This window comes from Balaenoptera acutorostrata, chromosome 3 (genome assembly GCF_949987535.1).
Source record: "Balaenoptera acutorostrata chromosome 3, mBalAcu1.1, whole genome shotgun sequence".
Lineage (NCBI taxonomy): Eukaryota > Metazoa > Chordata > Mammalia > Artiodactyla > Balaenopteridae > Balaenoptera > Balaenoptera acutorostrata.
The window spans coordinates 176,053,208-176,076,449 of record NC_080066.1 but is presented as its reverse complement, the minus strand read 5'-3'; positions in this window follow the sequence as shown (position 1 = coordinate 176,076,449).

The window sequence follows — 23,242 nt, the reverse complement described above, 5'->3', positions numbered from 1 at the left end:
GAATGGGCAGCTGCCTAGCAAGGTCATTGGAAAGGAGATCCAAAATCAGTTGAAAGTTTGTTTGGTCCCCATTGGTTCCAGCCAGAGTGGTACCTGGGCCAGGTGAGGGTGACCACATTCCTCTTAGGTCCTGTTTTCTGAACCTCTCTCCCATTTTCACGTGAATTGTCTCCACTGTTTGCATTTTGACAAAACATTAAACCATCGCCATGGCACTGAGTGCCTCTTATGAGCCAGGGCCTTCCCAGACTTAACCCACCGGTCTACAGAGTAACCCGGAGTGAAACACTGGCAGAGCCAATGCTGCCCATTTGACAGATGAGGAAACTGAGTGCCAGCCCCAGGATCACCAGCCAACGAGTCACAGCCCCAGGCCTGGAATAAGCATACTCTGACTCCACACCTGGGGACACCCCACCTCATACTCACCTTCAAGTGCGATACCAAACAGAGGTGGCCTGAGTGAATAGATGAAGCAATGGAACAATGAGTCCTGAGAGGCCCAAAGTTGTGAAGTCACCCTAACCCTGATCCACCAACCCTGCTGGGCTGGGTCTGTGTACAGAAAGCTTCTGAGGCCTGGACAGAGGTCCCTGCCTGGCAGCAATGCCTGCTCTGGAAGATGATCCTAGAAGCGGGTAGGGGAGGTGCGGTTTACACAGCCAGGCCACAGGACCACTGAGCACCAGGGCCACATCCAACATTCGTGGGCTGTGGACACTTGGGCCTCCTTGAGCCCCTTCCTCCATAAAAACATATTTTAAGATATATTTTGCCCGTATTGGTATAATGTTATGTTATTAATTGTATTAGTCATTATTTTTTCTTTTCATTTTAAAATAAATGAATATTAAAATATTTCTGTGGGCCCCTAAAATTGCCCCAGGCAGTGTGACGATTGCACCTAATTAAAGTCAGCCCGCCGAGCCCGGCTGTGTGCAAAGGATGCGGGGCTTCCAAAGTGAACAAGTCACAGTCTTGTCCCAAAAAGCTCTCAAAGTCCCAAAGCTCTCAGGCCAGAGCAGAGGGAAGATGTGCTCTGACATAACGGCAACAGCAAATAACAGAGAGCGCTACCCCGCCATCCCCCAGGAACAGGGAAAGTTCTGAGGGCTTCCCAGGAGGGAGTGAGGGGCTCTCAGGAGGGCTTCCTGTAGGAGGTGGGCACTGCAGCCCTGAGGTTGGGGGAGGCTCCCCAGCCATTCCCATTCTGGGAGCAGCCCCAGATGGAGAGGAAGGTACTGGGATGCAGAAGCGCATCACCAGCTCACAGAGATGCACGTCACATGCAGACGGAGGAGGCACTGGCTTTTCCCTCCTCCTCCCCTTTGCTTTGGGAAGACTTTCAAAAAACTAACAAGAAAAGAACTTTTTTAAAAAGGAAGGAAGGAAGGAAAGAAGGAAGGGAGGAAAGGAGAAAGAAGAGAGAGAGGAAGAAAGAGCTCAGCCCCCTCCGCACTGGCATAGTTATCATTCATGTTGATGTCAACATCTCTACAAAGACAGGTAGCAGGAAAATACCACCAGGGGAGCTTTTGAGGGCGCACAGCGGGGCCCTGAGTAATTACTGTGGCCTACTTATTTCTCTGGGAAGGGGAAAAAAAAGTCCAGCACCCCATCTGCTTTTTTTTTTTCTTAATAGGTGAAGTTGAACCTAAAGCACTGTAATTTTAATCAAATCTTTCCCATCTGCATGTAGTGTCTCTGAGAAGTTGAAGATTTAAGTGTATGTTGTAGGGTTTGTGGAATTGTCCCAGCAGGGGAGGGAAAAGGGGCAGAGCAGTGGTAATTATGCTACACTTAAAGGTATTTTGGTTGCCAGAGAGGCCTTTTTTTTTTTTTTTTTTCTTTCTTAATTTCCTCTTTCCCTCATTGAGGGTTTGGCTAATGTCATGGACAGGAACGGGGGGAAAAAGGAACGCAGCAGCTCAAAAGGCGGACAAGAGGGAGAAAGATGAAGTTGCAATTTTCAGTTTGGGTGAAGGTTGGAACAATCTGGAAAATGTGGTGCTTCGAAGACCATGATCTAAGGTGAAGATGGACTAACACCTCCTAACGTGATCACACGCGTGCGCACACACACACACACATACATACACACACATACATATACACACATGCATACACACACACATACAGACATACACACATACACACACACATACATACACACACACGAATCCCCCATGCCCCACAGACATATCCAAACACACATGCAGGATGTACTACATAACACACACACACACACACCCCTGCACATAGACACAGGGAACACACAAGTTTCATGTACCAACACACACAAGACTAGCCTCCACCCCAGCACACAGCAGGGGTACAACACTAAGACCCCCCAGTACACCCCACACCCCATGCACTCCTGCACGTGGGAACGCCTATCTGCGTGCATATAACCACACGGGCCCAGCACGTACATGGTTGCAGACAAATACGCACAGTTACACATCAACGTAACTTACAGACACGCCACCAACACGTGCATACAGCTGGTACCGGCGGACGTGTTCGGAACTCACACCAACAGAGCCTTCAAGGACACATAAAATTACCAGGGTGTGTCAGAAATCACCAAACCCATGGCCAAGGGAGCGGGGCTCGGGGAAAGCATGGCTGCGGGAGAAAGGTGAGGAGGGGAAGACAGTCTAGGTGCCCCTTGGCTTTTTGGATGAGCTTTAGATCTCAGAACAGATTCATTTAGAGAGAAGCAGGGGAGACATTGCAGAGTTTTCACGTCCCCCCCAGCCAGCCTCCCAGCCATCAATTTCATACGTCAATATGGTCCACTGGTCACAATCAATGAAGCAATGTTGACTCTGGGTTTTAGTGTTGTGAGGAGAATCCCTTGACCCCCACCCCCAGGATGCAGTGATTTCACACTTAATCATTCCAAACAAGCAAGCGTCCAGACATCTCTTCGGAAGCTTCTGTCCTGGAATGGACAGCCTGGGATGTTGTTGTTGCTGGCCACTGTGTGCCAGTGAAATGTTCCACTGAGGAATCTGGTCCCTCATTAGCGCTAATCTCCAACCATCCCACCCTAGGTGAAACTTCCAGATGAACCAGCAACTCCATGAATTCAAGCCCTGAAATACATGCGCATACTCTCACCTTTCTGTTGATCTGGATGTTTTCTCAAGTCAAAAACTCCCAGGGGAAGACTGAGTTAGCTTGTATCAAGGAATTCACTGGTGGGGGATGGGGGTTGCCGGAGGGAAGGAAGGGACAGTTTCTTTTTGGATGAGGCACTGTCACCTAATTCAACAAATAACTTCAGAGGAAGGCAATTCCATCAGATAAACCAGACTGAAAAGTCCTGTCACCCACACCCTTAGCCCTGATATCTTCCACTCAACTCCACACTTCATCTCTACAGATCTCCATCGTACTCATCTTTGGAAACCCAGCACAGTGCCACCTCCTCCAGGAAGCCTTCCTGGGTGCCACCTGTCCTTTCACCTACTCTTGGAACACTTACTTCCACATAGTAATTAACACCTGCCACTTTGCATCAGGGTTTGCTCGGTCTGTACGAGGTCTTACTTATTATTTCTTACGTGCCATAACCAAGTAGTGCAAACCAAGTGATTCAAACAACAGAAATTTGTCTCAGTTGTGGAGTCCGGAAGTCTGAGATCCAGGGGTCAACAGGGTTGGTTCCTTCTGAGGTATGTGAGGGAAAATCTATCCTGGGCCTCTTCCCTGGCTTCTGGTGTTGCTGGCGATCGTTGCTATTTCTTGGCTTGTAGACACATCAACCTGGTCTCTGCCTTCCTCTTCCTGTGACATTGTCCCCTTGTGTGTGTCTATCTCTGTGTTCAGACTTTTATAAGGACAGAGTCATATTGGAGTAGGACCCCCCCTAATGACCACATCATAACTTAATCATCAGCAAAGACCCCATCTCCAAATAAGGTCACATTCACAGGTACCAGGAATTAGGACTTTGACATTTTTGGGGTGGACAGAATTTGACCCATGACATCTGCCCTGCTGGACCCAAGCTCCAAAATACTTAGCCTCCATTTTTATACTCATCGTGTAGCTTGCAGGATCTATCAACACATGTGTGCTGGACATGTCACAGGACCTTAGCAAAGGTTTACTTAATTAGCTAACCATTCAGGTAGTCAAGACTGAAACACAATTCCAAACCATTTCAAAAAAAGAAATGATTGTATCCAGCCAGATGGACCAGGAGACACTGGCAGTCTGAGATATTAACTAAGAGCAAAACCCTTTTCAAAAGAGAGTAAGACCTTTCAGATGCGGTCCTATTAAAAGCCAGTATTTGGACAAATAATACTTTCCCACATAGAACACCAACTGACCTGATGACCTAGTCTCTGTTCCCTTGCTACCAAAACTCTGACCCCTTAATAAACTGTAATAACAAAGCCTGGCAGTGCCCGGAAAACTACAGTGCATTTGTGAGAGCCTGCTGGACCAGACAATGGAGAGAGGAGATGACAACCTTCCCTTCCCCCTCTAGGACTCAGAGCATACAGGCACAGAGAAGCCATGGACGTACCCAAGTCACTCAGCTGGGACATGGCCGTGCAAACATTCTGTCTCCAGGGTCTGTACACTTGACCACTATTCTAGTCTACAAGGAATAAATACTAAATCTGGAAAAAAATTAGGTTACGTGGCAAGGAGAAGGAAGAGTATTCCTAGAGAAGGAAAGAGCATATGCCAAGGTGCACTGACTGGAAAGTAATAGAGGTGCTCAGCAAAACCCTCTGGAACACAGTGATTACTTTGCCCCTGCGTCTACATGTACAAAATAAAGTTCATGTTCTGAGGCAATGTTCTTGCTCTGTCCAGAGGTGAGCTAGCTGGGGACACCCAAGGTGAGTCTGCACTTGTTTGTAATCTGTAGGACCTGAACAAGAGCTTGCACCTTGCTTGGCAGGATGAATCCAACATGGAGTGCTGAAGGGCATGGTCTCTAAACCCACCTGAGAGTTGGGTCAAAGCCAAAAACAACCAGGTTCCAAAAGGAAGGAAGGATGGAAAGAAGGAAAGAGAAAGAGAGGGAGAAAGAAAAAAAAGAAAGGATGACAGAAAGGAAGAGCCCTCCCATGGAGCAGCTAGTCTGGAGAAGGGGGCCATCGTGACTCGTCCAGCAAATTGGTGTGAACCTTCTCACCATTGACAGTGCAGGCAGCTGGCCCCATTGTCTGCCTCTTTACAAAATCCAATATTTCCCCTTCTGTTACTCTTGGCACAAGGACAAGAAAGGAAGAAATAAAAGTTCCCCTTTTTAATGAAGCTGTTGGGGATCCATTTTTTATCGGAACTGACATGACCATTACCATTTTGATTCCGGTTCTGACACGAGTCACATAGCAACATGAACCTCTCCATGGCAACCTCCCCACTCTTCACACAAAATCTTGACAACTTAACATTCAATAAAAAGTACTTTTAATTAAAAGATGACTAAGAACTGGCAGCACAAAAAAAATATATGGAACACATATTTTCAACTGTTGTTAACATTCATTTATAAAGGAAACGACCAACCTAACGTTGTCTTTTGAAAAGGATGGTCATCCGCCTTGAACGAGGCATGGAAAGATTGGTTGAGTTTACCCAAAGGTATTCAATTCCATCCAACAAACCTTTAATTAACTGCCTGCAGAATGCTAGGTCTTATCCTAGGTCCCTAGGGCAAAGACTGGCATAAGACCTTGACAGTGCACAGCGTGAAAACTGCAACAATAATACCATCATAATAGTTACCACCATCAGTAGAGCGTTGACTGTGGCCTAGACACCTTGCTAAGTGCAGTGGCCACATTTAATTTTATATACCCTCACAACAACATTATCCTCATTTTACACATGAGGAAACTAAGATGATAAATAACTCACCCAAAGTCACATGCGTGAGGTGCGGCTGAGTCAAAACCCAAACCCAGAGACTGGTAACTGCCGCCCTGCTGCCTTTCTGCCTTGTGCTACAGAAGGAGGCAGAGGCAACCAGGAAACTTCCAGGGAATCGAAGGGGGCATCCAAGTCAAGTGTATAACATGTGTGTGCGTGTGCGTGTGCGTGTGTGTGTGTGTAATATAAGGTCTTCAATGAGACAGTAAAGCATGGTGATTCAGAACACTCGCTCCACCTAGCTCAGAGCCTGGCTCTGTCACCTATCACTTGTGTGATTTTAGGCAAGTTTTGTGTCCTGTAAAGTACACATAATAATAGTTATCACTCTGTCACAAGAATCAAATAAGTTAATATAGGTAAAGAACTCAGACTAGTGCCTGACCTATAGTAATCATTATTAATGTTAATGTTTTTACCATTATTATGATCTAAGCTATTACCTCCAAGTGGTGGAAGACAAGCAATGATAATATTCTGCCCAAATTAGGAAATGAATTGAACCAAACAACCGAACTTTCCTTCCCACTCTAGTTCTTTTGGAAATACCACGGCCACACTCAGCTTGGGGCCAGATCACTTTGAAATGAGTTTTGTGGCTTTGAAAAGAATAAATTATTCCAGGTGATAAAAGCTAAGAATATATTTTTTTAACACGGTGACTGCAGGGTTGGCTGCTGGAATATAAAAGGATGAAGGACCATGCAAAGTAACCACAAGACAGGTCACCATGGGGCTGCATAATTCTTTAAGTGTTTGTCAGAAAACTTATTGTTAATAGTTATTTAGAGTTTCCAGAGCACAGCCAAATACCTTATTAGTGCCTTGCTCCCATTTTGGTGCATCTATAACCATTATTGTTATGGAGCATAACAGGTTTGGTGAAGAAGAAAATGAGCTCAGTTTTGGACACCAAAGTTTGAGGTGCCTCAGACTCTTAAGAGTGCTTGTCAATGGAAAGATAGAAAAATGCTCATTTATTGTGACAACATGGAGGTTATCAGATACCAAAGGAGTGGAGGAGGCAGATGTCATATTGGGGTGGGTTGAAGAGAAAGGGGAAGGGATGACCAGAGGTGGCACCTGAGTTCAAGGTCAGCATCTGGGGGAGGGCAGCACGAGGGAGACACCAAGAAATTAAGTCAGGGCCTGCTCCCCTCTTTTTGCCTGAGGGTTTAGGGCACTCATAGGGGCATCTACAGCAGTGCTTTCCTTGGTGTTGAAATGTTATTAGCCAGTGTGATGACTAACTTTTTGTGGCAACTTGACTGGGCCACGAGGTGCCCAGACTTTTGGTTGTACATGATTCTGTGTGTCTGGGTGGGTATTTCTGGATGAGATGAACATTTGAATGCTTGTGCTGAGTAAAGCAGATTGTGGGTGGGCCTCATCCAACCCACTGAAGGTCTGAGTAGAACAAAAGGCTAATTAAGAAGGAATTCTCTTGCTCTGACTGTCTTCAAGCTGGGACGTCAGGCTGGAATCAGTGGAAGGAACTATACCATCGGCTCCTCTGGGTCTTCAGCCTGCTGATGGCAGAGCTTGGACATCTCAGCCTCCATAATTACATGAGTCAATTCCTTAGAGTAGATAGATAGATAGATATAGGAATATTTAATATATGTATATAATAATTTATACAATTAATATAATAAAAAATTATAATATAATCTCTTTTATTAAAGTATAGTTGATTTACAATATTTTGTTAGTTTTGGGTGTACAGCAAAGTGATTCAGTTATGTATATATATATATTTTTGTTTGTTTCAAATTCTTTTCCATTATAGGTTATTACATGGTGTTGAATATTGTTCCCTGTGCTATACAGTGAATTCTTATTGTTTATATGTTTCATATAAAGTAGTGTGCATCTGTTAATCCCATACTCCTACTTTATACCCTACCTCTACCACTTTCCCCTTTGACAAACATAGGTTTGTTTTCTTTGTGAGTCTGTTTTGTACATAAATTCATTTGTATTATTTTTCAGATTCCACATATAAGTGATAGCATATGATACTTGTCTTTCTCTGTCTGACTTACTTCACTCATTATGATAATCTCTAGGTCCATCCATGTTGCTGCAAATGGAAAGATTTCATTCTTTTTCATGGCTAATATACCACTGTATATATAATCTTTATCAATTGTATTTACTATATATAATCTATCAATATTTAGTATATCTATATCTATTTCTATCTCCTATTGGTTCTGTTACTCTAGAGAATGCAGACTAATAGACTAATACAGTCAGTGTCACCAAATATTTAGATACAGCCTTATGTAGAATCAGTTTTGCTACAAAACCATCTATTGATACTTCGCAAAATAACACGATAAAAACGACAAGGCTTGCGGAAAAAAGGGGGTTAAGGCAACATGCCTCCAAATTTTGTCAATAACACATACTAAAAAGATACGATGAAATCTGGGGGGAGATGAAAATGTTTTGGAACTTAATATAGGTAATGGTTGCATAACGTCATGAATGTAATAAATGCCATGGAATTATACATTTAAAAATGGTTAACTGCATGTTATGTGAATCTTGCCCTTATTTTTTTTAATTTAATTTTTTAATTGAAGTACAGTTGATTTACAGTGTTGTGTTACTTTCAGGTATACACCATATATATATATATTATATATATATATATATTATATATATATATATATATAATATATATATATATTCTTTTTCAGATTCTTTCCCCTTATAGGTTATTACAAGATATTGAGTATAGTTCCCTGTGTTGTACAGTAGGTCATTGTTGGTTATCTATTTTATATATAGTAGTGTGTATATGTTAATCCCAAACTCCTAAATCATCCCTCTCCCCCTTTTCCCCTTTGGTAACCGTAAGTTTGTTTTTCATGCCTGTGGGTCTATTTCTGTTTTGTATATAAGTTCATTTGCAACTTTTTTTTTTAGATTCCACATATAAGCGATATCTTATAATATTTGTCTCGTCCTTTTTTTTTTTATGGATAAGAATTCTTAAAAACCAGAGCACAGGTTTATATATGTTAAATCCTTCAGAAATGCACCAATACTGCAATAAATATGGGGCTTTTCTGAAAAATGGCCTGAAGTTTGCCTGTGGAAGTGGGCATCAGAAGGGGTGTGGCTTCTGAGTAACTGGGAGCAGTGGGAGGGGTTATCTGGAGTTGGCGGGAAAGTTAGATGTGGATGGATATGACTGTAAACACACAGAGAGCTGAGGGAGCTGGGGATGCTCAAGGCTGAGCTTGTGCCCTGTGTGTCCCTACGTGGCTCTGCCAGACTGGGTCCTGAATTTTTTCTGCTTCACCTAATGCTCAGGGAGTGTTTCTCAGGGCTGAAATTGAGGATCTGCAAACATGAAATCCAAGCTGGCCTCCATTGTTCCCTACTAGCTCAATTGCATTGGGGCAAGTTGGTGTTTTCAAAACAAGGTTTAAAGCAAGACTGAGTGTATGCGTCTTATTTAATTCTCACGGCAAGCCTTTTTATAGAGGAGGAAACAGAGGGTCAGAGAAGTTTTCTTGCTCATCCAACCACACACACAGGAACAGACTCAAGGAACAGAGCTGAGGCTTCTAGTTTTCCAGCTGTTGCTTTTCCCCTTCCCCCTCTCTCGACATACAGAATAGGTGGATAATCCCTAGAACTATGGGGAAGGGGGCCCAGGCCTCTGGTCTAGAAGCAGTGCGAGGGGATAGAACAAAGTCATTGTCAGAGCCAAAGTCCTCACCCAGCTCTGCCCCTCATTATGGAAAGCAAAAGAACACTTACTGAACTGGGCAGCCAGCATAAATCATCTCAAAATGGTCAAAAGGTTCTAGTGACCCAGTTTCCATCATGCTTACTGGGGGGATGAAGAGTCTGAGGGTCAGAGTTGCGACCGCCCTTGCCCTAAGTTGCACGGCCAGCCAGGAGCAGAGTAGAAGTTTCCACTCCTGTGGATTTCCCCGCCATGCCTCAGCTGCCTGGTCTGAGGGAGACTGTGATTCTGTCTGGCCCCCGCCACTGCCCAGGACCCCTGATTCCACCCCGGTACCCCTAAAGTCACTAGGCCATTAGCAACCCTCCAAAGGGCAGTGTCCCCAAGGGCACTTCAACTCCCAGTGTCTGTTCCTATTACAAAGGACAGCCTGGGGGTGAGGTTTGAACCTGTGCCTTGGGGTCAAGCCTCCACGCTGCCTTTCCAATCAGAAGCTGCTGCCCCCTCCCCTCACTGTGTCGGGCATAATTGACTGGGGTTCAAGAGCATCGTCTTCTATTACCTTTAACAGCCCCATAGCCACTGATTGCCCGCACTGATGGCTAATTTAATTTCTGTCAATACAGCACTGAGTGGTGTTAAAGAACCATTACCCATGAGGGCGGTGCTTCAGGGGGATGTGAGTGGGTTCACCACACAGAGAGCTGGCGTTGACGCTGAGGTCTTAGCATGCTCGAAGCTGCTGGGACCTCAGAGGGGTCTAGTCAAACTCTCAACTTGCAGATGGGACAGCGGAGGCCCAGATTGATTTAGGACTTTGCTCAAGAAGCTCACAGCAAGGACCACCTCTTTTTCGACCCTGATGGAGAGTTTGTTCCTCTGTGATAACCAGGGAGGACCTGCCCTATCTCTCCTCCTCTCTGTGCCCAGAAGGACCCACGGAAAAGGACAAGCAGAGGCTGTCACTCCCCCTGTTAAAAAGCCTTCGGTTACACCATGTTCCTAGTCCGGCCTCTAGGGGCCGGCCCTGCCTCCCCGTCCCCCCATCACCCCCTTCTCGCCCTGTGCCCCGGCCGTCCGAGCTGCCTGCACCGTCCCTCTGAACATTTGCGTCTGCTTCTCCTTCTACCAGGGCATCCTTTCTGACCTTTCCAACCCACATAACCTCGCTGCATCTGCAAGAACACAGTTCATCTCTGGGAAGCTTCTGTTCATTTGATTCATTCAGTCCATCGTGGTTTATTTTTTGAAAACCTACGATCTGTCAGACACTGTGATTAGTGCTGGGGATAAAATGCTGAGCAAAGCCAACCATGGTGCCTGCCCTCATGGAACTTAACATCCACAGGGGGAGACAGATGTTCAACAGAACAGAACAGTGACAACTGTGGATAAGACTCCTGAAAGAGGAGAAATTGTGCCAAGCGACCCTAGATCAGGGGAGTAGATCTGGCTGGAGGAGTCGGAGACCCTGCTTCCCTCCTCCCACGACTCCCTGTCCCCACGGCATTTGTACTCTGTGCTGACATCGTTCTGCTCAGAGGTGAGCTCCTTGAGGAGCTTAGCAACCTGCCCAGGGCTCAGGGCCCAAAATATACTCATGGGATAAATAGAACCTTTCTCTTTCGTTTCTTTATTAAAGCATTGTCCAAATTAATATGGAGAATATTCAATATGTAGAGTAATGAGGATTTGTATAGCATAAAAGCTGAAAACATATTTTCCAAACGGCTCTCTCCTCCACTGGAAATTGTCAAGGCTAGTCATCTATCCATCATCCATATATCCACCCATCCTTCCATTTATCCATCTATCGGCTTATCCTTTCATTTAGTTTACTCATCCACCCATCCATCCATCCGTCAGTTGGTCAACTCAACCATCCAGCCACATATCTATGTATTTAATAAGCATTTATTAATTCCCTAGTATATATCAAGCACGTGATAGATGCTAGGGCATGTAGAGAGGAATCACTCGTGGCTTTTCACTGGCTAACTCCTGTTGTCCTTCAAATCTCCTTTAGATCACTCCCTGCAGGAAGCCTCTTTCACTCCCAACGCAATGTTAGATCTCCTGGTCCCTCCTCACCCCTGCTGTCCTTACCATCACTGCAAGGACCCCACTTCCCATACTCTCTGCTAACATAATAATGCAATATTGTATTTGCTTAAATATGTTTTTATCTCCCACAAAACTGTGAGCTCCTGCATATTATTATTATTATTTTGTCATAGTAAGGGCTCCATCTGTATTTGTAAATGATGAATGGATAAATAAATGATAAATGTGAATAAATTAACATGGCCTTTACCTTAAGGGGGTGAACTTAACAGGTAGAAGTGACTATGCAAGTAGTAACAAAGTGATAAAGCTACATTAGAGATGAACACAGGCTTTGAGCCCCGAAGTCTAAGGAGGGCTGAGGAGGGTTGGGGCATTCCAGGCCCGTGGAACAGCAAGGGCACAGGTATGAAAAACACAGATTTGAAAGGAAAAGGCAATATTATCCACATGGTCCCCACTCTGGGTATATGAGAAATTGCAGGGAAATGAGGTTTCAAAAGTTTGAAAGACTTCCTCTTACAAACCAATGGTGTCATCCTTTGTAAACAGCCAACTGGCCTTCTTCACATGAAAGCTTAGACCCTACCCCAATTACCCAGCTGATGACGCGGGATTGTCATCAGTTAATATTTATGGTATATGTCCTATAATAGGAAGCCAATCAATGTAAACAGTGAGGTTATTTTAACACACAAAAAAATGTGAAAGTAGGGATTATGAATCAATCATTGTCTTACCTCCACCCCCATCCCATGTAGTCGAGAAAAATTCCGATTCACACTAAGTAGTTGTAAATCATAACAGGTTGTTAGATGTTTCGGCAACCTGCTTTGCACACTTAGGATTCTTTTCAACTCAATGGACTCTGAAGCTTCAAAGAATAGAAGTGAGGAATCTTTGCCTCAAATGTGAATCACTAACAACATTTAACATCCAAAGATTTGATAGTTGCTAAAACACTGTACATAAGGTATTGTCCCAATGACATCTTGGTGTCCCATGGCTGACTCTTTATTTTTTTATTTTTTTTAACATCACCATAACTGATAACCTTTATTTATCTTTTCCTGAGAGCAGCCCATAGTATTATACTAAGCACTTCATATTAACTGATTTTATTCTTACCACGGCTGACTCTATAAATAAGGCAGGCATTAAACCCACAGGCTTAACCACATCCTAGAGAGTGTAGATATGGAGGATGGAGCAATCCATGAGAGATTCAGAAAGTAGAGCTGGGAAGGATTATACAGGTTTTTTTTAAAAAATTAATTAATTAATTAATTAATTTATGGCTGTGTTGGGTCTTCGTTTCTGTGCGAGGGCTTTCACCAGTTGCAGCAAGCAGGGGCCACTCTTCATCACGATGCACGGGCCTCTTACTATCGCAGCCTCTCTTGTTGCGGAGCACAGGCTCCAGACGTGCAGGCTCAGTAGTTGTGGCTCACGGGCCCAGCTGCTCCGCGGCATGTGGGATCTTCCCAGACCAGGGCTCGAACCCGCGTCCCCTGCATTGGCAGGCAGATTCTCAACCACTGCGCCACCAGGGAAGCCCAGGATTATACAGTTTTTAAGACAAGTTTCCAAGACCAACTTACACAGATGTTCTTGGTGCCTCCAGCAGATAAGGTAGAGGCTGAGACGCTGGTATGTGCTCAGGGAATGGGGTCGATGAGACAGAAACAGAACCGGTTTCAGGAAGGAAGATGGATTTAGTTCAAGACACGCTGGGTCTGGGGTGCCCACAAGACATTCAGGTGGAGTCAGTCATAAATAAGTGTGGGTCTGGAGCTCAGGTGAGAAGTGGATAGTGGAGACAGAGATTGGAGGGTTGCTGGCTTGAAGGTGAAAGCTAAGGTGATGGAAGTGGATGAAGTCGATCATGGGGAAGTATATTGGAAACAAAACAGCCAAAGACAGAATAGATCTCTATTTCTCATTTGCCTACCAGCCACTCCTCGTCTATTCTGTCTTTCTTGCTCACAGAGGTCCAATTTGGAGTTCAGTTACTAGAATGTTATGTTAGTTTCCTAGAGCTGCCATAACAAATTACCACAAACTGTGTGGCTAAAAATAATGGGAATTTATTCTCTGGTGCTGGAGCCCAGAAATCCAAAATCAAGGTGCTGGCAGGGCTGTGCTCCCTCCAAAGGCTCTAGGGGAGAATCCTCCCTGGCCGCTTCTAGCTTCCAGAAGCTCCTGGAAACCCATGGCTTGCAGCTGTATCACTCTAATCTCTGCCTCTGTCTTCACATGGTCCTCTTCCTTCTGTCTCTTCTCTTATCTCTGTGTCTCAAAACTCAGTCTCTTCTCTAAGGACACCAGTCATTCACTTTAGAGCCCACCCGAAATCCAGGATGGTCTCATCTTGAGATCATTAATTGAATTATAACTTCAAAGACCCTGTGTCTAAATAAGGTCATGTTCACAGGTATGGGAGGTTAGGACTTGGACAGTCCTAGGACTTGGTGACTCCTTGATCTCTGAAAAGATTCACTCTTCTCCCTGCTCCAGGGGATGAACCTTGATTGGTTCCCCATGACATTGAACCATTGTCAATGGTTCACCATTGAAAATAACTTTTCCATTGGCTGAAAACCCTATTTCCAGCTTCTCTTACATCTGAAGGTAAGTCGATTGGCTCATAACACAGTTCTATCCAGTGAGACACAATGAAAATTCTGCTGGGGCTGCTGGGAAAGATAAAAAAACATCATGGTTTTTGCACCTGTACATCCCTCCTGCTTTGGATGCTGGTGTGAGGACAGGAAGCCTTAGGTGACAGCCATCTTTCAAGCATGAGGTAATAAGCATGAGGATGAAAGCCAGTCCACTCAGGGTCTCACTTGGCATCGTTGATGAGCAAAGCAATGCCAGTCTCTGCTTACCTTCAGATGCCTCTCAGTCCTCTTTGTTTAAGTCGCTGTTCGTTGGCTATTCTGTTACTTACAGGTGAATACAACCTCAGCTGGCACAAAACCTAGACTTAAGGGGCAGACAGAGAAAGAGTAGCCAGCAAAATAAGCAAAGAACAAACCCCAAGAAACAGGAGAAGGTAACATCCCAGAAGCCAAAGAAAGGAAGGACATGAAAAAAAATGTCAAATGCATATGAATTGGGAGGTAAAGTAAGATGATGACTAAAAAAGATAAGTGAGTACAGACTGATTATTGAGAAAGGGGGAGGGGTGGTGCCTTAGTGAGACAAGGCACATTGGAATTGCCAGCTAGAACCCATTGATGACCAACTGGGAGAGGTTACGTAAGCTGGAAAGAATGGGCTTAACAGAATGAAGCAAGTTGCTAAAATGAATGAAGAAACTAGATCAAGAACACAAGGGCAAATATGATCCAGCAATCCCACTCCTGGGCATATACCCAGGCAAAATTATAATTCAAAAAGATACATGTACCCCTATGTTCATAGCAGCACTATTTACAGTAGCTGAGACATAGAAATAACCTAAATGTCCATCGACAGATGAATGGATAAAGAAGATGTGGTACATATATGCAATGGTATATTACTCAGCCATAAAAAAGAATGGAATAGTGCCATTTGCAGCACCATGGATGGACCTAGAGGTTATCATACTAAGTGAAGTAAGACAGAAAAAGACAAATACCATATGATATCACTTATATGTGGAATCTAAAATACGACATAAATAAACATGTCTACAAAACAGAAACAGACCCATAGACATAGAGGACAGACTCAATGGTTGCCAAGGGGGAGGGGGTGGGGGAGAGAAGGATTGGGAGTTTGGGATTAGCGGATGCAAACTAGTATATATAGGATGGATAAACAACAAGGTCCTACTGTATAGCACAGGGAACTATATTCAATATCCTGTGATAAACCATAATGGAAAAGAATATGAAAAAGTATATATATATATAAATAATATATTATTAATATATATTATTAATAATAATTCTATATATAATATATATGTATAACAGAGTCGCTCTGCTATACAGCAGAAATTAACACAACATTGTAAATCAACTATACTTCAATAATATTTTTAAAATATAATAAAAAAAAGAAAAAAGAACACAAGGGCAAGACTTGGCATGAAAAGGAGGAAAAGATGGGGAGAGCTGAAGAAGGAGAGCATAGACAACCAACAAGAAGTCAGGTGGATGGGGTGATAGATCAGAGATGAAAGCTCTGTTAGAAGGGGGGGAGTTTGAAAGAGGACTTGAGGAGTACGGGATAGCTTGGGACAGCAGCCACCTGTGGGAATGAAGAAGGCGCTCAAGGGAACCAAGGCTGCTTGAGCGGACCACGCACTTCTCCAAGCTCTCCATTTTCCAACTGACAGGTGGCAAGTGGAATCTTCTGCCCTCTCTGTACCAACTTTGTGTCAGCAATTGGCAATGTTTTTATCTTCTGCAGAGAGAAAGAGAAATCACCTGGCTGTTGATCTCTGTTATGACATATATCTTCATGGAGAAAGAAGGGAGGAAAACTCACCAGTGACAGAGAAACCAGAGAAATACTGTCTTTCCTCATCAGGGAAGAAGGATGTCATAACAGAGAATCAGCCGTGGCCTTACGTCCATGCATGCAAACCTGCCACTCAGCAAGGCAGAAACTTCTTTGGATAACTGTTACGGAAAATAAAAGTGCTTGTAATATGAATTCTGCTGTCAGTGCAGTAACATATGAGTGGATGTTTGTAAGGAAGGGAACATCACCTGGAAAAAATCTCCTGGTTGATTATATATTGGCAGTGTCTCTGGCTTAGGCAAGAGGGGGTTGCCTTTTATTTATGTCTGTGTACGTATGTGCATATATGTTTAATATTTTAGAGCCCAGGGCATGGGGGCATACCATTGCTAGATAACAATCCTGTTTTTCATTGCCAAGTGAGGTAACCAGAGAAGCCACAGTGACCTGCAGTTTGATGACAACACTTGCTACCTTTTCTCCTTCACCCATTAGAGGACCCATGCCCAAAAAATCACCTTGATGGTAGGAGATGGGCACCAGTGTGACAGGAAGGAAATCTACAGCCAGTCCAGTTACCAGATACATAACTTTCCATACCATGCATCAACCCGTCTTCGTCCTTCATTGGGAAATACCTTGCAAAGGAAAGCTGAGACAGTGATCTTGAAGGAGGAAGTATTAAAATGTGGCTAAGGAGGAAGGAAGGAGGAAAATGACAGTTCCCATAGCCCCATGTCTCAGTTGGCTTCTGATGGCTTCAGGTGACATCTCCTTTAGGCCCCTAAGAAGCTCTTCAAACTGCCAGTCCTCCTTCTGTGGCCTGCTTTGAGGTTTTCATGGTGTCTGGAACAGATATTTATCCAGGGAGATAACTTTCGCCCTGGCCCTGAAGATGGGGCTGGTGCCAGGTATTCACCAGTTCAAGTTTTACCCTCCAGTGTGAATTCCTATAAATTCAAAGCATTTCTTGAGATATTCCTGCCTGAACCTTGCTGGGAAAACAGACAGGAAGCAGTGCCAGCCCACTTGTTCTGTGTGAGGCCTAGGTGGAAGCGGTAGTATCAGCTCTAGGAACTGAGTGGTGAGTACCAGTACAGTGTCCTGGAGAGACCCCTGAGAGTCAGAACAGCAAGTTCACCACAGATTAGGCAGGTGAAGCCTGGGGTGAATATTGGGTGCTGAGGTATATATTCCAAAGGGAGTCAGATGGGAGGAGGGAGTTAGGAAGAGCAATCAAAGCAAGCAAACTGGAGAACAGCTGGATTAATTACAGAGATGGGGGAAGGGCAGCAATGACTTTGGCATAAACACTTGTATACTTTCATCATTTAATTTTATAGGCTGTCCACTTAAGACTGTTCACCAGTGAGGAAAATTCAGCTCTAAAAATAAGAGAATCACATCAGATTGAGAATAAAATGATGCCATGAGAGCTAAATTCTCAACTTAATTCCTGTAATGATTATATATAATTTGTTTCTAGAAAGAATTTCAGCCAGTTTGTTTTAAAAGATGCAGATATAAGAGAACCAGAAAAGAATCCAGTCATAGAGGACAGAGAATTGCACTAAAAATCTAGGACAGATATGGTGATGGTGGTGATACACTACATTTAATTAAGTGGGAGTTTCCTAACAGTCAAGGCAAAAAGGGAAACGGGATAAGTCACTAAAGTCTCATGGTCTGACAACAGTTTCAGCACAGCATTCAATAAGACAGAAAAATTTTCCTAGCACTAAAGTCTTAGGGGAATTGATTGTGGGACTTTCTATGCAGTAGGCCATTCGATGAATATTTTCTTCAACAAAAGATGCGGAAATATAATTTTCCTCCATGTTTTATGTGATCCTTTATTAGAAGTCTTGATGAAAATGTAGCTCTCAGAAGGCACGTCTGTGAGAAGGGTAGGTCACAGGACATTGGGCTCTGCTCTGGCAGGACCATACAGCATACAACCCCATCTACCAGTACACTGAACTACAGATGCCTGTGTATTTGCCCCTCTGCTTCCTCAGATTTCAAGATCTTAATGGTATCATTTGTTTTTTTTACTTATATTTGTATCCCAGTGCCCAGCACACAGTAGGCATTTCTGTAAGAAATTTTGGATACAGGATTTAACTTAATCCATTCATAGCACTTAGATTGGCAGGTTACTTAGCCAGGGTGCTGCCCAAATGAAGCCCCGCACAAAGGTTCTCACCTGGCAGCTGCCCTCAGCATCACCTGGTGACCCTTCATACAAATAGACCATCTGACCCAGGGATGATCAGACTAAGTGAAGTAAGTCAGACAAAGAAAAACAAATATCATATGATATCACTCATATGGGGAATCTAATTTTTAAAAGTGATACAAATGAATTGATTTGCAAAACAGAAACAGACTTACAGATATCAAAAACAAATTTATGGTTACCAAAGAGGAAACGTGGTGGGGAGGAATAAATCAGAAGCTTGGGATTAACATACACACACTACTATATATAAAATAGACAATCAACAAGGACCTACTGTATTGCCCAGGGAACTATACTCAATATTCTGTGATAACTTATATGAGAAAACGATCTGAAAAAGAGCAGATACAGGTATACATACAACTGAATCACTTTGTTGTACACCTGAAACTAACACAACATTGTAAATCAACTATACTACAATAAAATTAAAACAAAACAAAACAAAGAGACCGTCTATTGGGTCCCAGTGTGACCCCATTTCTGATCTTTCCAGAAAATCAGTCATTAGTCCTTTCCTTCCTCCCTGTAGACCCTTCCCTATGCTTCCAACACATTTTTCTTCTGCTGCGTTAATCAGCGTCAGTGTCTGCTGCTGGCAACAGGCTCTCTGACCAGAAAAGTGCTGGTGCTTGTATTAGGGACACCAAGGAAATGAGAGCTTTTTGTGGCTTTTCTCTGTGAGGGTTTCCAGGCTTGCTGGCTGAATTACTGGGCCTCTGTACAGTGGCTCCCAGGCCGACTGCACACGTCTCTTCCAGATGTGCATTCAGTGACCTCATCCTAGTAGTTTAAAATCAGCTGTGGTGGGAGTATTTACACCATAGAAATCAGCAAACTCTATAAATCAGATTAGGGTTCCCCCCAACAAAGTGCAGATTATTGAACATTTAACACACACCACTGATGCCAGAGAGAAGAAAGGGAAAGAGAGTTCTAGGAAAACAGTTCCCTGAGCCCTCCCCATCCAGTGTACCCCATAAATAACCCCAGAGTCTTCTTTCCACTCAAAAATTCCACCTCGCTCCCCAGTGGCTGATAAAGGAGGCAGCAAACTTTTTCTTAAAAAGCCAGAGAGCAAACATTTCAGGCTTGGTTGGGTACACGGTCTCCATCACAACTTTTTAACTCTGCCGTTGTATCGTGAACAGAGCCACAGGCAATACCAAAATTCACAGGATTGTCTGTGTTCCAATAAAACTTTATTGATAAAAGCAAGTGGTGGGCCAGGTTTGGGCCACAAGCCATAATCTGCCAACCCTGATCTAAACTGAATCCAAACTCTTCACCATGACAATCAAGGACCAGTTAATCAAGGATTAACTCCCACACTTCCCAGCTGCTTCTGCATCTCCTCCACTTGCCCAAGTAGCACGATGGGTTCATCTTAAACTCATGTCTTTAATTTGAAAACTCTGTGCTTTCGTCTGTCTGGTCCTTCCCCAGGAACATCAACTCCTGTGTCTCCTTTCAAAACCCTCACTGGCCTTCGGAGTCATCTCAAAACCAGTTTACATGCACTGAATTTGTATTTACCCAAACCTATTATCTCCAAAAGTATAGATACTCTCTCATCCATCAAACCGCACTCCCAACCAGCCAGAGGCACAGTGATTTTTTCTGTTTTGAAATTTTGTATGGGACGTAAGTAAACCAGATTGCAGCCTCCCTGACATCAGGTGTGGCTGTGTTAATTTATCTCTACATCCTCTGAGCCTGGTACATTTAGGCACATGGTAGGTGCTCAGTATTGGCTGGAAAAATAAATTGAGATAATTGCATTAGATCTTCCTAAATGGGGTACCACAATGAGCTGTCTGACAAACTGCTCTTGGCATCGTTTTCTGGAATCATCTGTGCAGTCCCAGACATTCCACCTACCCATTTTGAATTTCATTTGCTTTATCTGCTGAAAGAAACAGTTATGCTCCTCGATTCTGAAGGTCTCCATAATCTAGAAAATATCGTCCTGGATCAATTCATGGCATTACCTTGATACATTGACCCCTTCATCATGTAAGCCAAGGGACCACATAAAACTACCACCCTAGGGCCGGCCCCTCACATTATGCCCTCTTGATATTCTTAAGGGTCCAATATATTGTCTTAAAATGCATTTTTTTTTTTTTATAAATTTTATTTATTTATTTATTTATTTATGCTGTGTTGGGTCTTCATTTCTGTGCGAGGGCTTTCTCTAGTTGTGGCAAGCGGGGGCCATTCTTCATCGCGGTGTGCGGGCCTCTCACCACCGCGGCCTCTCTTGTTGCGGAGCACAGGCTCCAGACGCGCAGGCTCAGTAGTTGTGGCTCACGGGCCCAGCTGCTCCGTGGCATGTGGGATCTTCCCAGACCAGGGCTCGAACCCGTGTCCCCTGCATTGGCAGGCAGATTCTCAACCACTGTGCCACCAGGGAAGCCCTAAAATGCATTTTATTACTGACAAATACTTGCACTATTGTCATGTTTCTATAGTATATGATTCCAAGCCATACCTTGAATTAAAGATCAAACTGAGTTTGACCAATAATTATATAAATGTCACAAACGCTTTTATTTTCTTTAAGCTTTTAGTTGATTGTTCTTTCATAAATCATAAGAAGCTGAAATGATTTAATGTCAAGTCCCCATGGCTTTGCAAAGGGAAGATAGAAGATTATATTCTTCAACTCAGAACTCCAAGCTGATTCACAAGTTAAATTTCAAGTCCGATATCACCTCGAAACCGTCTAGCTTCTGCTGGGTGTGTTTTTTAATGCTCATAAATCCAGAGGTCATAAATCACTTGAATTCCATTTTCTAAATAAAATTTCCATGTTAAGGTCATTTTTCAAATAGGACCTTAACCTCTGTAGATGAGCAATGCTTAGAATTGAAATCATAACCATTTTTTTTTTTTTAATTTTTTTTTTTTAATTTTTATTTATTTATGGCTGTGCTGGGTCTCCGTCTCTGTGCAAGGGCTTTCTCCAGTTGCGGCAAGTGGGGGCCACTCTTCATCGCGGTGCGCGGGCCTCTCACTATCGCGGCCTCTCTTGTTGCAGAGCACAGGCTCCAGACGCGCAGGCTCAGCAACTGTGGCTCACGGGCCCAGTCGCTCCGCGGCATGTGGGATCTTCCCAGACCAGGGCTCGAACCCGTGTCCCCTGCATTGGCAGGCGGACTCTCAACCACTGCGCCACCAGGGAAGCCCCATAACCATTTTTTAAAGTCAAGAACTCTGAAGAAACTCAGCCCAAACCATAACGTGTAGTCAATTTCTATAGTCACATAAATGTACATAATAAACAAAATACAAGTGGGATTAGTTTATAGAGATTGAGCATTGGGCTTATTTTGATATATTCCTGTAGCAAAATCCAGACAGTTTCAGAGACGCCTCCTCCACTGGTGATAGGACCCTCCAAGTAATCTTGAATCGGGCCAGGAAATATGGGTGTGAATTCTCTAACCAGGGCCCTGGGCACATCTTTAGGGCAGGGAAAAGTAGTTTGAGACATAAAGTCACTGCCATTCAGGAGCTGTCTACTTGGTCCTCAAGTGACCCAATGGCATCATCTTCCTTTTTGCCCATCCAGTGCCCTCTTGAAGAAGCAGAGCCTACCTCTCCCAAAGTGGAAAGAGTGTTGGATTTGGAACAAAAAGATCTGTCAGAATCCACCCCTAGAAAGCTCAAGGACTTGGAGCAAGTCCTTGAAATTCTCTGGGCCCAAGTGTGCCTATCTGTTAAAGGGGGCATTTTTTCAGGGACTAGTCACTTCCTCCTGGAACTGGGGTGAGAATCCAAGTGGGTGACAATCCTCTTTGCCTGGCTTATTTTTCCAAGTGTTTAGTTTCAGCTTCCTTTGAGAAGCCTTCCGTGACCTCCCCACAAGCCCCCAGACCAGCGTGATCACCCTGCTCTGGACTCTGAAACCACCTTTCAGCTCTGCTGTCTGGAATTGACTATCCCGTTATCCATGCTTGTTTATCACCACGCCCTTCCTTTAGATTATAACCGCCTGGAGGCAGGGACCATACCTCCCGCCACTGTACCTTCAGTGCATTGCAGGGTGCACTTTTGAAAAATATTTCAGTGAAATATTCCCAAAGGACGCTTCCTTCTCCCTTTTCTGCCTGCCCCAGCTTGCATGAGACCTTAACGGGTGGCAAAGGCATAAATTAAATAGGTTTAATATGTCCCAAAACACCACTCATTTTTTTTTTCTTTTTTTAAAGGTTTGCATTTTTTTTTTTTTTTTTTTTTTATGGTTGTGCTGGGTCTTCGCTTCTGTGCGAGGGCTTTCTCCAGCTGCGGCAAGCGGGGGCCAATCTTCATCGCGGTGCGCGGGCCTCTCACTATCGCGGCCTCTCTTGTTGCGGAGCACAGGCTCCAGACGCACAGGCTCAGTAATTATGGCTTACGGGCCCAGTTGCTCCGCGGCATGTGGGATCCTCCCAGACCAGGGCTCGTACCCGTGTCCCCTGAATTGGTAGGCAGACTCTCAACCACTGTGCCACCAGGGAAGCCCAAACACCACTCATTTTACAAGGGAGTTTCTAAGTGGTATTATCTGGGAGGAAAGAATCCTGAGTTTTCTTTACCTGATGAGACCACAGTGACCATTCCACCTCCTGCAGGCTCGGGGGCCAGAACCTGGGTCCTTGTTTATTTACTGTGAGGTTTGGGAGCATTGCTGGAGCTGCGCAGTTGGCTGAAGCATGACCGGGGCAGAGGGCTTGAGCAGGGGTACCGAGGAGCTGCATCCACGTGGGCCAGGACGTGAGCTGTGAAACAAGCATGGATGTGACGTTAGGACGCTGGAGGTCCGGTCCTTATTCTCCTCCAGTGGCTGCTCCTCCCTGAGGCCTGTTTCCCCA